Raw genomic sequence first — 16,166 nt, forward strand, 5'->3', positions numbered from 1 at the left:
TCATAACCCTGTAATATTGACCCTTCAGATTCCACATTACAAACCCCCGCCATACAGCTGGAGATTTAATGCCACAGCACTCACTGACTCAGTGTATGTGGACACTATAGCCAAAGCAATTAAGGATTATTTCTCAAGCAACGAAGGCTCCACAGACGACCCATATCCCTGGTTTGGGAGGCTTTTAAAGCAACAATACGAGGAGTTTGCATAAGCACATCGATTGGGATATTGCAGGACATACGGGCACAACTTACACACTGTGAGGCGCGCCTCAAAGAACTAGAAACTGCATATAACAACAAGCAGGACATGACCACACTAGGGGACATTCAACAAACTCTCACAGAATATCAATCATTCGCTCAGGACGAGGTTAAGTACATACATAAACGCTCCACTGCTAGGAGATTTGGAGAGGGTGGGAGGTCGGGAAGAGTATTGGCGGCCAGAATATGTGAGGGCCACAAACAACAAACAGTCTTGCAAATAAAGGACGAGGGAGGTAATCTAGGCACAGATACACAAGGGATATTGGGTGGCTTTGTGAGAACTTATAAAACGCAGCACAACCCACCACACCAACGGCTGATATCTTCACTTATCTGGAGAATGTAGCCATTGCGTGGCTCTCTAATACACAAAGGACATACCTATCCCTTCCGATCACTGTAGAGGAGGTAACAGACACGATCAAATCCCTATCCAATGATAAAACCTTGGGTCCGGACGGGTTCACGGGCGAATTCTACAAAGCGCACGTAGATATGATAGCACCCCACCTGGTAGAAATGTTTGGAACAGCATTTGACAACAGAGTCTTACCCTCAACCCTGCGGGAAGCAGTGATAATAGCGCTACTGAAACCCGCGAAAGATCCGGACAAATGCGACTTTTATAGGCCGTTGTCGCTAATAAATGTTGACTCCAAAATTTTAGCCAAACTACTAGCTACGCGATTACAACCCCTCATGACAAATGTAGTCCTCCCTGACCAATCTGGATTCATACCCTCCAGATCCACGTCACATAACACCAGGACGTTATTTGCCCTCTCCCACTACCTGACCCCAAATACCAAAGCGGTGGCGGTCATGTTGGATGCCGCTAAGGCTTTTGATTCCATCGAATGGACTTATGTAATTGCGGTCCTTCAGAGAATGGGATTCCCCCCGATGTTTGTCCAATGGGTGAAACTCTTATATACCAAGCCGGTGGCTAGGGTCCGCATAAACGGATATATTTCAGATGCCTTTCCTATTGAACGTGGGACAAGACAAGGCTGCCCCCTATCCCCCTTATTATTTACCCTCGCTCTCCAACCCTTGGCCTGTAAAATTAGGCAACTCCATCACCCCTCAGCCCTACAGTTTTCAGGACGCCCACTGCATATATCACTATATGCAGAAGACATGGTGCTCTATGTCAGAGATCCTGAGCGACATCTTGCATCCTTATTACGTGAATACATTCATTTTGGAGGGCATTCTGGGTTACAGATAAATTGGGACAAGTCCTCCATTATACCGCTAACGGACTCCACTACACCACATGATATAAACTTTCCATTGGAATGGCAAAATGACCCTATCAAATACCTAGGGGTGTGGCATCACAGAGATCCAGAACTGGTCATTCGCACTAACTATGGACGGGTGATATCCTCAATAGAAGACAAGGTTCCGCGGCCAGAATGCTCTCAATCTTCCAAGACGCACGAGGATGACAGACCATCTTAGAAATCTACACTGGCTGAGAGTGTCCAGCAGAGTAAAATTCAAGGCACTGTGCTATATGCACAGAATTAGCTTAGGAACAGCCCCGGAGTACCTATGTAAAATGGTCCAGAAATACCTACCTGCGCGTAACCTGCGCTCAATGAATCAAGCAAAATTCATTGTGCCCAAGATAAAAAGGACTCGACTAGGAGGTCGCTCTTTCTCCTTCTTGGTGCCGACACTATGGAATTCACTACCCCTCCAATTACGGATAGAACCATGTTATTTACGCTTTCGTAAAGGAGTGAAAGCATGGTTGTTTAGTCAATAACTGCTCCCTGTCTCCTTTCAGTAACATTGATCCAGGGCGCCGGGAAACCCTCAGGGTAGCTGTCGCGCCATATACAAATGCAATAATAATAATAATAATAATAAGGTAAATAGCTGGATACAACTGCCACTGTCCCAAGCAGACCGCATTGCAATTGTTAAAATGGTGATCTTGCCAAAGTTGCTTTATTTATTTAATAACATCCCTATCTATCCGCAGAGGGAGATCTTTAAAAGGATTACAATGGTTGTACTGCGGTTAATATGGGCCGGCAGACTGGCACGTATCGAATTACGCACGCTAACACTGCCATACTCTAAGGGTGGGCTGAATGTACCGGACTTTTTACTCTACTACCTCTGCGCACAGGCACAATATGCCACGTACTGGTATCACACCATTCCCTACTTAACGCACACAGCGGTGGAGGAGGGTGATGCTCATCCAGTCCCCTTAGATGCGATTATCACGTATAACAGACCACCACTGCATGATCAAGACATTAACACCATTGATACTACAGCAAAGGCATGGTGTAAGCTGGGACATATGGCGAATAAACTACCCTTGTACGCTCCAGCTCTCACACTACACCATCATCCTGAGATATCAGTAGAGAATGAGGAGGTAGGGATGGCACTACTGCAACAGGTGGGAATAGTCACTATGGGGGACTTATACACCAATGGTATTTTTAATATGATGCAAGACCTATCGTACATTCAAAATCAATCACTCCTGTTCCAATTCAATTATCATAGGTTAAGAGGAGCCGTTAAGAAATTATACCCGACTTTTCCCAATGAACCTGCACAACTAAACACATTACAACTTCTGATCACGTCATCTAATACTGCACATTTGGTATCCAGACTATACACGATCGCACAGGACGAAATAGGCTACAATAGTCAAAAAGCCATGGCTAGATGGGATGTATTCTTGGAGGATCCTCTAACAGAAGTGGAGTGGTCCACAGCCTGCACACTGACTCAATTACTGACACCTAACGGTAACCTTAGGCTAATCCATGTCAAATATTTACATCAAACATACTACACGCCCGCGAAGCTCTATAAATATGGTCTGCGCACGGAAACAAACTGTGCACGATGTGGCTATGACTGTGCTGATTTTCTCCATTTAGCGTGGAATTGTGCAAAAATACATATTTATTGGGAACAGGTCACGGCAATATTAGCTGAAAATGGTGGGGATACTTGTAGCATGTACTATTAAAGGTTGTTTACTGGGATTGTTACCAAATGTGCGCGCTTTGAAACACAAGTTTTGTATGGTGGCACTGCTACTAGCTAAAAGCAGAATATCCATGAGCTGGGACAGTAAAAATGTACCCTCTACTAAATGCTGGCTTGTTGATATGACTTACTGCCAAGACACATTGCGCACTTATGAAGAGGAACTGCCTGCCCGATCACGACCTCGCGACTACTGTAAATATCTCACAGAATATTTACGTGAACATCCAACTGTTGATGATGTTACCTAATTCTATACTACGTTGTGACTTACCCTGTATGTACACAAATGCCTTATTTATGACTACGAACATTAATTAATGATGTTAGCTGGAGGATGAATGCTGTAGTGTAATGGTTCATTTACAGTTTGTACGTTGTGTTACTGATGTAACAGCTGTGCAAAACCCAATAAAGAGATTATAAAAAAAAGAAAACTATTTAAAATCCTAATAACCTGTTAATAAAAGTAGTTGTAAACCTTAGTTATCCGTTCTAGTTTTTCCATCTAATCGGATCAAATACAGACATTTGCTTATAAGAAGCAACATTTAATGACTGTAGTAATTTAGTTAGGGGTTGGTGGTGAGGATCCTGGGGTTACAGTCCATTTATGTAATGAGCCCCCTGCATACAGTGTTTCGAAGGATTCCCAGGAAAAACAGGTCAGTCCATATAGCCGAGTCATTATCAGCTGTTCTTGCGTAATACAAAGGATTGTAGAAATCGGTAACATGGGCGCAAGGTTTCGTCTGTTTTTCTTAATGGTTAACCATTGGTGGCTTGCAGAGTCTCGCTGTTTATACATTTTCTTGCTGTTGCTGTAACAAACTTGGTGAACCTGATGTTAAGCTGTGGGTTATTAGATGCAAGAATAGCCTGACGGCGTGTGCGAATGCCAAGTTTGTTCCCTTCGCCCTTTAACAATTTCCTTCGGTCGTCTTGAGCTGCAACACAAAGACATACCACGTGCTTGATTGTTTCTGTACTGCTCCCGCAGCCTCTGCACGTTACATTTGAGTTTGCACATCGCCAACCCGGCAGGTGATACAGAAATGGCCATTCACCCATTCTGAGGGCCAAAAATCTTTTTTTCCACTGCAATGAGTAGGTGCATGACAGATGTGGTCCAATAGTCCCTGGCTTGAATCCTGATACAACTGTCCAGGCATGCTTACGTTGAACCAGTTGAGCTCTGTCAAAATGGAAAGACCAGAGACGAACATTTCATTTTATATGGGTTTTAAGTACCTTCTGCAGTGGATTAGAAATCCAGATTTCTTCTATATCGAGGAGTTGTAGGGAATCCTGCAAGTAACGCCGATATAATTGTCTTTAGCTCAAACATATCGAAAGTTAATATTAAAATGTGACTTGTGTTGCTGCAGAGTGGATTGCCTATTGTAAAGGTTGACTGATCACCTTTCTCACTGCTGTGTTTGTATGTTACACTGGTACTAATAAGGCAAAATCTTTCCAGAGACTGTTAGCATGTGTACACACGTCAAAATAATAAAATATCTGAAAATACACTGCATTACGCTGCAGCCTTTTTTTATGCATAATTTAGTCAACACTACGGCATAATGTTGTCATCCTTTGCTGCATAATTAATTAAAGTGGCCCCACAGCAGGCAGCACATGTTAAAAGTGCTTGTGAATGAAGCCGGGTGACTGTAAGTTTGCGAACTTAGTTTGGTGTGCGTGCAAATCCTGCATTGCCAATCCCTGGTGAGTTGCAGCTACTACTGCTGAAACAAGGCCAATGGAGGTACCTATGGGTGAGGCAGACTGGCCTCAAGGGCAGGGCCAGCCAGAGCACTGTTGGTGTCCTGTGCATTAATTTTTGTTAGTGCCCCCCAATGACCACCTCTGCAATGGATTCCCTCACTACCACCCTTTAACTGTGCCCCCCAAGTTTCCATGACCACTCTCTCTCAGATGCATTTAATTTGATTTACAGCACCACTCACACCATTGTAGAGTGTCAGAGCACTTTACATCACACACATTACACAGAGACAATCAATATGTGTGTAAATCACTGTACAGAAAATGTTACATAATACTAAGGACTACAAGGTGAAGGAGTCACATGACAACCATACTAGTAGCCCGTATAGTTTTATAGTGATTGGTCTGGAGAAACACAATACCCGGAATTTGAGCTACTTTTCCATGAGTCAAAACTTCCACTAGACAAAATTCTGATCTCTCTCTAGGAAGAACATTAATCACCAGAGTCATCATGACATTTTTATTGTGTCCGAAAATTGCTGGAGGCCAGGAAGGAGGCAGCAAGCATTTTTAAAACCATAATATACTTATAATAATAATAATAAAGTTCTTTATTCGGCTTATTCACAAAGGAAAAACCATAAAAGAGACAGTAAATAACATTCATTACATTTTTGAATAAAAGAAAAAGCATAATTCATAAACTATCATACTGAAAGCTAGAAAGTTATAAAAAAAATTAGTTATGGGGTTTTCTGTAGGGATCCACACGAAGTATCATTAATATAGGCGATTATAAATTTTTCCTATGTTTCGTGATACATTTTAAAAAATTGCTCACAAAATAACAGACATTATCGGTTTTGGAGTCTCAGAAGGGCAGGTCTGCATTGTCTCAGACCCCAGTTCCTTAAAATTGGTAATATCCAGATTTTTCTGTGCGGTCGGTGAAATTTACAAAGCATAATCAAATGTAAGTTTCATTGTGCAGATACTCCATCGCACGGACAGGGTGGGAGAATCGCATTCCAACAGTTTTTCGATGGGAACGTAACCAGTCTGAAAAAAGTATTTAGCCTAAATCGTAGGTCGATAATTGCAGTGTCAAATACGGGTGAATGCCATAGGCTAATTGAACCATGTTCGCGTGAACTACCGCCGTTTTCGATGAGTTTGAAGCTAATCTTAGCGTTTCCAAATGTCTTAGAGCTAGTTGTTTAAGTTCTCTTTTTGGAATATCCGTAATAGATTCTGGGTTAAAATAGCAGTTCTCCAGCCCTAAGTCTTTTAGGAAGTTTCTTACATAAGACAGCCACTTTATTTTAGAGGATTTATCTAGTGCCATCGAATCAGCGATGATGGACTGTGTCAGTTTGTTGTTTACAGATGTCCAGATGCGCCGCCACAGCATCACGGGTTCTGTTTTAATTAGATCCTCTATATAGGGTGTTCCTAATTCCAGATGCATGGCATATGTTGAAGTGCCTTTCGGAGTGGCCAAAAGGAATCTAAGGAAAACATTTTCCGCTTTCTGGATGGAGCTAGTATCAGTGTACCCCCAGATTCCCGCACCATATATGGCGGTAGCCAGGCACTTGGCGTTGTAAATTTTTAATAGCTCCACCGGGGGCCTTTTTCCTAATCTCTGGGAAAAGCTTGTTAGAGCAGCTATTGATCTCTTGAATAGATTGCCCCTTGCGACTACGGCTGGCTTCCATGTTAAGTGATCATCAATCATGATGCCCAGGTAGGGATATTGCGGGGTATCTTCAAGTTTTTGATCTTCAAGGTAAATAGCTTTTGTTTCTTTTTAGGCCCGTGCCTGCTGTCATAACAAAAGTTTTCTTCACGTTCACCCTTAGATCCAAATTACCCATAAAGGTCGTATACCTGTTCAGTGAAGATTGGAGCTCGCGGGGGGTGCGCGCGAGAATGACGGCATCATCCGCGTAGAGCAGAGCGGGAATCAGGCGCTGGTTTATACGTGGGAGGTCCTGAGCCCCCCTCAACATCTCCCCCTCCAGACCATTTGTATAGAGTGAGAAGAGGAAGGGGGCCAGGACACAACCCTGCCTGTTCCACGCCCTACGCTAAACGGGGCCGTCAACTCGCCATTTAGGCCAAATCGTACTCTAGCCGTGGCGCCAGAATAAAGTTCTCGTAAGAAGTCCAAAAGAGGGGGTTCTACTCCCATTTGGGCAAGGACCGTCCGCAGCTTTGCATGCGAGACACAGTCAAACGCTGCGGACAGGTCTACAAAGACCATGTAGATTTTATTAGCCTTGGCCTGTATGTATTTTCCCCATTATTAGGGAAAGATTAAGGGCCTGTTCGACTGTTCCGAAACCCTCTCGGAAGCCGAATTGGATGTCGGAGATAATACCTCGGTCCTCACTCCACTGCTGGAGACGCTCAAGGATGACTCTCCCCACTACTTTCCCGAGCGAGTCCAGCAGTGAGATTGGCCGATAGCACTCCACGTCTTGTCGGTCCCCTTTTTTAAAAATGGGGACCATTATTGATTTAGTCCAAGAGCTTAACACTCCCTCATTCACAGCGGCAATGCAGACTCTTGTTAAAATTGGGGCCCAGAGATCTAGATTATTTTTGAAAAAGTCCACTGGGACTCCGTCTGGGCCTGGGGCTTTACCCAGTTTACTTTTCTGCAATGCTTCCAATAAATCAGGAATGTCAAAGAGGAGCGGAATGGGATACTGTGCTCCTGGGGGTGCTAAGGCTGTTGGTGAGGTGTTTTTGAAGATGTTAGAGAAATGTGTGACCCATGTCTTCTCGTCTATAGCAACTTCTATTCTAGGGGCGCCAGTGTCCGAGAGATATGGGGTTCTGACTATGCGCCAGAATTGCTCACTGTTTTTTGATATCGCACTCTCGTGGAGATCGTCCCAAAGTTTCTGCTTTAGTTGGGCGATTCTCAGTTTGCGTTCACCTATGTATTGACGCCTTAGAAGTTGGATTTGGGCTACGTCTCTCGATTTATTATGAAGTGCTAATTTTAGTTTTTTTAGGGCCATTGTACAATTTTGGTTGAACCACCTTTTCTTCACTGAATGAATACCTTTGGGTTTTGACATAAGTAAGTCCTTGACAGAGTCAAGAATTTGTTTGAAGTTCACTAAGACTTCCTCGTGATTAGACGATAAGTCAAGACATTTTAAGATATTAGGATATGCCTGCACTATAAGTTTTTTTGTGATTTCAGTAGGGTTAATCTTGCCCCATCTGATTGAGTAGCCATTCTGTTTGCCAATCTCTAATCTATTTTGTCCAAGCAAACTAGAGATATCCGAATTTAGGATGTTAGGTGCAGACAAATACAGGTTAATCCTTAGGGCTGAGTGGTCACTGAGTAAATTGCCGATGACCCCAAAGTCCTTGGCTATGGCCAACAGACCGGACGATAGAAATATATAGTCGACCGTTGTGTGATAGCCTCTACCCACATAGGTCGGACTAAGTAAGTTGGGCTCTGCATCTTGATGATTAACAATTTGCAGGTCCAAGTCCGAGAGGACAGCATTTTATGTGTTCCCTGCTTTACTGTGAGTAAAGTGAACTAAAGGGGCATCGAATTCGTCCGCCATCCCACAGCAGAGTGGGTTAGTCTTTGTACATGGATGGAGATTGAAATCTCCTCCCCAAATTAAATGGGTTGCCCTATTACCAGTTCTCCATTGGTAAGATTGTTTTAAACTCTCATGTACATGGTTGAGGAGATTTATGAATTGGTCTTCAGGAAGGTTATTATATATGTTGGTCAGAAAAATAATCTCCTTATTGACAAGGGATAAAGAAAGAATTTGAAAATTAGAATCCTGAGAGACTATAGCAACTTTTGTGAGGGTGAGGGTGTTGGCTATATAAATTACTAACCCGCCTCTAGGTCTTCCCATTGTGCTACTTAAAGCTGGAATAGAATAGGTTTTATACCCTTGTAGATGTAAATCTTCTGTTGACCAGGTCTCCTGGAGACAAATTATTTGGTAAGGATTTAAGAAGTTTTGTGCACTCCCATCCTCAATTTTGGAACGAAGACCTGCTACGTGGCAATAAAGTATGGAGGTCGGAGGTGTGACATCTTTTGAGTGTTCTGCTGGTAGAACGATTTCCACGTTCGTGGGTCCCGGGGAGAGGTTCAACTTCACCGGACTAGGGGGTACGTACAAGCTGTTAGATGTACTTTCGCTTGATGGTCAATCGACCATTTCAAGTCCGCTGTACCTATTTTGCAAGGGGATGTTATACCATGGGTCCCATCGAGGATGCTCTCTGATTATCGGCCTTTGTATGTAAGGTCTCCTATCCTCCCAGCCTCCCCCTTGATAGCGTGGACCTACTGTATGCCAGGAATAATCTGTATCATGAAATCTTGTGGGCCCATGATATCTGGTATTGACTGAGTCATTCTGTCTGGGGGGTGGAACTGCCCAAGGGGGCTCTTGTTCCTGTAATCCGTTTATTTGCCTGAAAGGGTAGAAGAAAGAAAGTGATTTGATCTTAATACCTCCATTTGATGTGATGTCTTCCCACGAACAGATATAGTCTGCTATTCGTGGGTCCTCAAAGGTAATCACTATGCAATCCCCAGGGATTGTTTTTCGAGTGTTGCCCACCCATGGAACCCTTGTAACAGATCTAATCCTACCCTGCCAAGCTGACGGGATCGGCCGGTTCGTCTGCAACCAGTGCTGAGCCTTATTTTTTAGAGACCAACCAGGTTCCGAGTTGGAATCATTTAGCTCAGGAACACCAGTCATGATCGCCACATACGGTGAGGCCTCGGGTGGAAAATCTGCTGAAGGTCTTGGTTTGCCAGAATTTTTGGCAAAGTTTCCCCTGGACCTAACAGACGGGGTGTTTAAAACTGGATGCTGAAGGACCGGCGTTTTAATGGTTGGTTTATTTAAGGTTTTGTTAGCAGTTTTATTCGTAGTTTTGTTAGTAGTTTTATTAGATGCCACTATATTCGACGCCGGTGTAATTGGCGTTCCTGGGGAAATCAATAGGGTGGTATTTGTTGGGATGTTAGAAATAGTCGGGGATGGGTATTGTCTTCGAGATATTGATATTGGTAGGAGCACTGGGAATTGTAATTTGGAGTATTTTCTGTTGAGGATTCGTCGAAATTGGATTTCCATTTGTTGTGTTTGTGGAAAATGGTTTTTTAGTGTTGTTTCCCCCTTGTTTGTGGGAGGCTACAGGCTGATCATGGTGTTGAGTTTTTACGAGTTGTAGAATCTGTGACTCCAAGTTCGCTAGCCTTTGTTCTAGGGGTTGCAATGATTGTTTAAATATGTTGGCCATCTTGATCAATAGTGAGTCGATACTCTCCAGATCACGCAAGCCCCTAGGGGACTGTGTGTCAATTGGGGGCTCCAGGGCTACTGATGTAAATATTTCAGTCTCTGAGTGGTGTACTAAGATTGGAACTTCTAACTGTTCTGCTCTAACCGGTCTTTCTTCTTGTGCGCTTAATAGGTGGGTCGGGTTGTTTAGTGTGGGGGGATTAGGGGCTGCCCTCTTCTTGCTTATCGCTCCCTCCCTCCTACCCCTTTCTATAATTTTTTCTATGGGGGAGATAGGTGGGGGGGTTTGCGGGACTAGGTCCGGTGTTTTTTCGAGGTCAAAACTAAGCTGTGATTCAGCTAGTTGGGACACAGAAAGGTCAACTGTATTGGGAAGACTGCGTCTCTCTCGTGTCGAGTTAATCTCGGCAATTGTGGGTCCTCCTGTGGCTGGTGACCTGGCATCCGCCAGATTCCCCAAAGAGGATCTCTTGGCAAAGGCCAGGTCCAAGGAGACCCTTTCTTCCATTAGTGAAATACTTTGGTCTATGAACGTGTTCGCCTTCGTAATGAAGTCGTCCATAGGACCAAGCAATTTGCCCACGGTACCCAGGCCCTTGGTTTTAGTTCCTCTGGTGACAACATTTTTCTTGGGCTATGAGGCTAGTGTTAATAGTGAAAAGGATGAAGAAGTCACGTGCCGACGAACAGAAGGTGGTCCAGTCCGGTCTCTCAGGTCCTCGAACGGCCTCAAACTGCCCGCTCTTTGCCCGGTCTTCGCCCGGTCTTCGCCCCGGGCTGCGACCCGCGCGCGTCCCGCGGTGCGCGTTGTAGAATCAGTTTATATTCAATTTAGGAGGGTGGAGGCGGGCACTGGGAGGGGGCGCGGCTCACGCGGGAAGAGGACCCAGCTGGTGATGGTGAATGCTGGTCCTCGCAGTCCCGGGGCCGCGCCGCTCACCTCCTCTGCGGCCACGCAGTTGGTCTTCTCCTCAGCGGCTGCAAGACAGGCACAAACAGGTCAGAGGGGCTACTCCTGTAGCGGAGACAGGGTCACAGGGCTGAATCAAACCTCTATGCGAGCGGCCCCCGCGTAGCGGGGGCCGCGAGAGGTAATGAAGGGCAGAGTCAGCTGGAGGTGGGCACTGGGAGGGGGCGCGGCTCACGCGGGAAGAGGACCCAGCTGGTGATGGTGAATGCTGGTCCTCGCAGTCCCGGGGCCGCGCCTCTCACTTCCTCTGCGGCCACGCAGTTGGTCTTCTCCTCAGCGGCTGCAAGACAGGCACAAACAGGTCAGAGGGGCTACTCCTGTAGCGGAGACAAGGTCACAGGGCTGAATCAAACCTCTATGCGAGCGGCACATAATATACTTGCAAACATGATGCCTCCACCTAAAGTCAGCACCCGGTGCGGTCACAATGGTTGCACCGCCCTAGAGCTGGCCCTTCTCAAGGGTCCTGTGACCTCAGTGACAGGGTCACTGTTGCTCTAGGGTGTGCTGCTTCATAGGCCTGCCCGCAAGACTGGAGGTGAACTTCAGTATGGATAGTGGTGGACAAGCCTTGAAGGTTAACCTACACTTGTCATGCTATTATCCACCTGCTGGTGCGAATACACCAGGACTTCTAAGGTGTTGCACAGCCTTCTAAGGTCTAGCATGTGATTGTGCTCTCGCAGGAGAGTGGTCTGGTGGACTGGTTTAAGGCTAAACCTGGTTCCCAGTTCCAAATTCAGCAGCTCTGGCCATAGTGCCACATCCTCTCCCTCACTGAACACCGTACTGCCCCACTGAGAAAAACTCCCACTGTCTTCAACTACAACCCAATTGTTGCCCGCTATAAACACCTGGATGCGGCTCAATTTAAATTGCGCACTAAACAAGAGCAATATGCGGCCTGCAAAAAAAAAAGTAACAACATCCTGGAAACAGCAAACACTTATAGGGAATGCAAAATTTAGCAAACCATGGGAAATGTAAGCAGGAACAACATAGTTACCTTAATGCTTTTGCACTCACTATTCAGAAATCAGTGAGTGCTTTTTCCTGAAAAGTTAAGGACACCACTACAGGGCCCTGAATGGACCCATTTCAATGGTCATTGCTTTTTTCCTTACAAAACGTAAGCAGTATGGTAAAAAGACCACATCTCTGGACGCAGAGCCGCAGCACACATTTTGTTTTCCAATCCACACATTGTAGTACCTCCAGGATTGGTGCACTAGTTCCAAGTCCAGGGAAAACAAAGACAAGAAAACAAAAATATCGCTTCACTGGCAAACTCTGTAAAAGTGGCGCTAATGTGTTTCAGTGTGAATAAAATCAGTTTGGGCAGTTTGCTACCACTCTGTCTTACTTTATTTAGTTATTTATATATTTTTAGCCTTTTATTCCCAATGCTGCACTTTGGAATTAAAATGTCAGAAAAATATGACATTTCCAGCAAAAGCATCTTTCTTTTTTTGGATCCATTTCACAGGGAAGCAAATAAAATAAAGGAGAGGAAATGAAAGAGAGTTAGAACCCAGTCTTGAAGTCATGGTTTTCATGGGTGTCTGCAGTGGGGGCAAGGAGGGTCGCTCCAGGGGAGGGCAAGCGCCCCCCCTTGCCTTCCCTGTGGACGCCCATGCCCCTGCTGTCACTACTAAATGTGGAAAATTAAAAACTACACCAAAAATTTGGTAAATCGTCTTCCTGCTCTGGTCCCAAGTCTGGCCAGTACAGAAAGGCAGGATTTGTCCCGGGTCGCAACCTCACATACAACCTGTGCACCTTTTTGGTGCTTTTCAACTTGTTAACCCTGATGTACAGGCCATCGGGATATTCCTAGATGCTGACAAAGTGTTTGACTCGGTAGAATGGCCGTTTTTACGAACAGTCCTGAAAAGGATGGGTGTGGGCAGATGTTGGACTTGGGCCTTAGGGCAGGTTCACCCCTAATCTTTTTGCTTTTATTTGTGACCCAGTGTCAGTGATTTTTGGGTCTTGGCGCACTTTTTCCCTGTGTCCCAGAGTAAAGTGCGTGCGTGTAGTATGGCTGGCCTGCCCTCCCCATTGCTCTTGAGCCCACGAGGCTCCAACATTGCCCATCAGTGATTCACAACTGTCCAGCACTTAGTGGACAGTTGCTACGTTTAGGCTTTGTGTTCTGGCTGCCTGCGCAGCCTTCCCTGACATTGAGACTCAGGGCATTTCAGCCCTTGCGAGGCCAGTTGGCCTGGGGGACAATTCTAGTGTTGTGCTACATGCACCCTGCGCAATTTATGAGTTACTTGCTTATTTGATTTCTGCGCAAATGTTCTACCTGCACCTCTGAGTGTGTTTTAATGTTTCAGGTGCAATTGTCTATGTTATTACCTTTGCTAAAAGTGACCTGCTTAGGTGATTCCTTATGTGTTATTCCCCTTTGCTAAAAGTGACCTGCTTAGAGGAATGTTTGTTTTTACCTTTGCTAAAAGTGACCTGCTTAGGTAATTGTTTATGTTTTATCCCCTTTGCTAAAAGTGACCTGCTTAGAGGAATGTTTGTTGTTACCTTTGCTAAAAGTGACCTGCTTAGGTAATTGTTTGTTTTATCCCCTTTGCTAAAAGTGACCTGCTTAGAGGATTGTTTATGATATTACCTTTGCTAAAAGTGACCTGCTTAGAGGAATGTTGATGTTTTATTGCCTTTGCTAAATGTGACTTGCTTAGGTGATAGGTTTTCCTTCCATAGGTCCTGATGATAAGGTCCTAGTTCCCTGCGTGATTTCCCTACAGTGTTTAGGGTGGCGTAGGAGGTATTTACCCTTTACCAGTAGTTACTGGTTGTATGCTACATTCACTATTTCTGTGTTACAGTCATTATATGTTGATGTGCTAAAGTGTTATACCTACAAGTATTATTTCTAAAAAGTGCATACCCCTGACAGTGGTCCAGGTGGCCCTGTCCTGTACATAATCCCTTGTACATCTTGCCCGTTCCTGTGGGCACATTCTAAAGTGTGTGTGTTATCTAATGTGTTTTTTTTATTATAATACAAAGGCTATTTTTGATATAACCTTGTGTGGAGTTTCCTTTGTGGTGGGCCTAGGGTGTTGTCGCTGGGGTGCGCGCGCGAACGCTTTACACATCGCCTCCGAGATTGGCCTTGCTGCTCGCGTCACGTTACCTAGAGGGTGAGCAGGGGTTATCTTGGTGTGTGACTCCCTTGCCCTGACCTTAGAAATGGCGATCCCTGACTGACTTTGGCGTGAGCGTTGGCCGGCCGGGGGTCCCGTTTCTAACATTGGTGGCTAGCGGTGCGGATTGGACTTGCGTTTGCGCTGTACCACAGTGGCGACAGGCCACACTACAAAACTCTGCAATTTTAGATAACCACATTTTGGGGATTATTGTTTTTTAGGGAAGATCAGTATTGCTTCTCCTGAAAGGTGTCATTTTGTAATTTCTGTCCAGTACATTTGTTCCCCGCCCTGCTTCCAGAGTTTGGTACCTGTGTCACTTATGGTCAGGTAGAGAAGTCAGGGGTGGTAGAAACTGCCTTACCGGTCCGAGGGGAGGGTGTGTGTGAATGAGTGGTGTGTTACACTGGACAGAGGAGTGCAAGTTCTCTGAGATAGGAACCTTGCTGAATTTTGTAATTGTGTACTCCTGTGTAAGCTCAGACCCCCAGGTTCCCTGTGTCAAATTCTTCTTGAGAACGTCCGCCAAAATGGAGCCTGTTTTTGATCTCTGTTGTCTTTTTAGGTACAGTAGGTCAGAGCTGGTCAGATTCTGTGAAGAGGGAGGCATGGAGGTGAGTGAGTTGGATACTCAGTCCCAGCTTAGGGACAGCCTGATCCAATGGCAGAAGGGTCAGTGGGATCTTGAGCACAGTGAGAGAGATAGGGCCCGGGCCGCACGTCATGAGGATGGTGAGTCTGTTGGGAGCCCTGAAGAATGTGAGTTGTATGATGATGACAGTGGATGGATATCAGCAGATAGTGAGGACCCCATAGATAGGGAGTCCCTTGCTGGGTCCAGTGTCAGTACCAGCGCCCCATCCCTTTCCCTGTCCCCAGAAGAGTGGTTGGATAGGAAGGAAGAGCGGGAGCATCAGCTAGCGATGGAACAGCTCAGGTTGGAGCACGCCAAGCTAGAGGCTGAAAGGGCCTTGTTCAGGGAGGAGGTAGCCCTACAGGATAGGTTATCCCCTGAGTGCAGTTGTGGTTTTCTGGATTCCCCAGGGAGGGTTGAATCCAGTGGTGGCAGCTATTTAAGTGTTAGTGTAGACAGTCCCACTCCCAGTTCCCCGAGTATGGTGCCTGTTTCCCTAGAAGAGGAGTATAGGTTGCAGTTCAGGGACAGTAGGAAACTGTCTCACCAGTCTTGGGAGGAGTTTACAGAGGACTGTCAGTGTGCACTGATTGAGTGGATAGAGGTTCCCACGGGACCTGAGTATTACAAACTGTTTTGTCTTATTCTCAAGGAAAAGGTGCTCAGTCATTGTCGGCCGGAGTTGCGGCAACACTGTTGGGGTTGACCTTTGATCCTTGGGAGCTTGCAAAGGAAGCAGACCGATGGGACAGTGCGAGAGGTTCTTTAGCATCACTAGTGAGTGATTCCAACAATAGTGGGTTAGGTTTCCTCCAACCCAGCGTGGTGGAGGAGGGTGAGAGTAGCCCAGCTAGGTCCCAGGTTAGTGAGGAGCTTGTAGGGGCTGACTGCCTGTCTCAGTGGAGCGGGAGTGAGTGTGTGACAGAGAGTCCCCAGACGCCCGAAGCCCTGTCGCAGAGCCTGGATGGTTTCTTTAGGGAACACCAGGATGGGAACCTAAGCTTGCCTGTTAGTTCACTTGAG

Source organism: Lissotriton helveticus, chromosome 1_1 (assembly GCF_964261635.1).
Source record: "Lissotriton helveticus chromosome 1_1, aLisHel1.1, whole genome shotgun sequence".
NCBI lineage: Eukaryota > Metazoa > Chordata > Amphibia > Caudata > Salamandridae > Lissotriton > Lissotriton helveticus.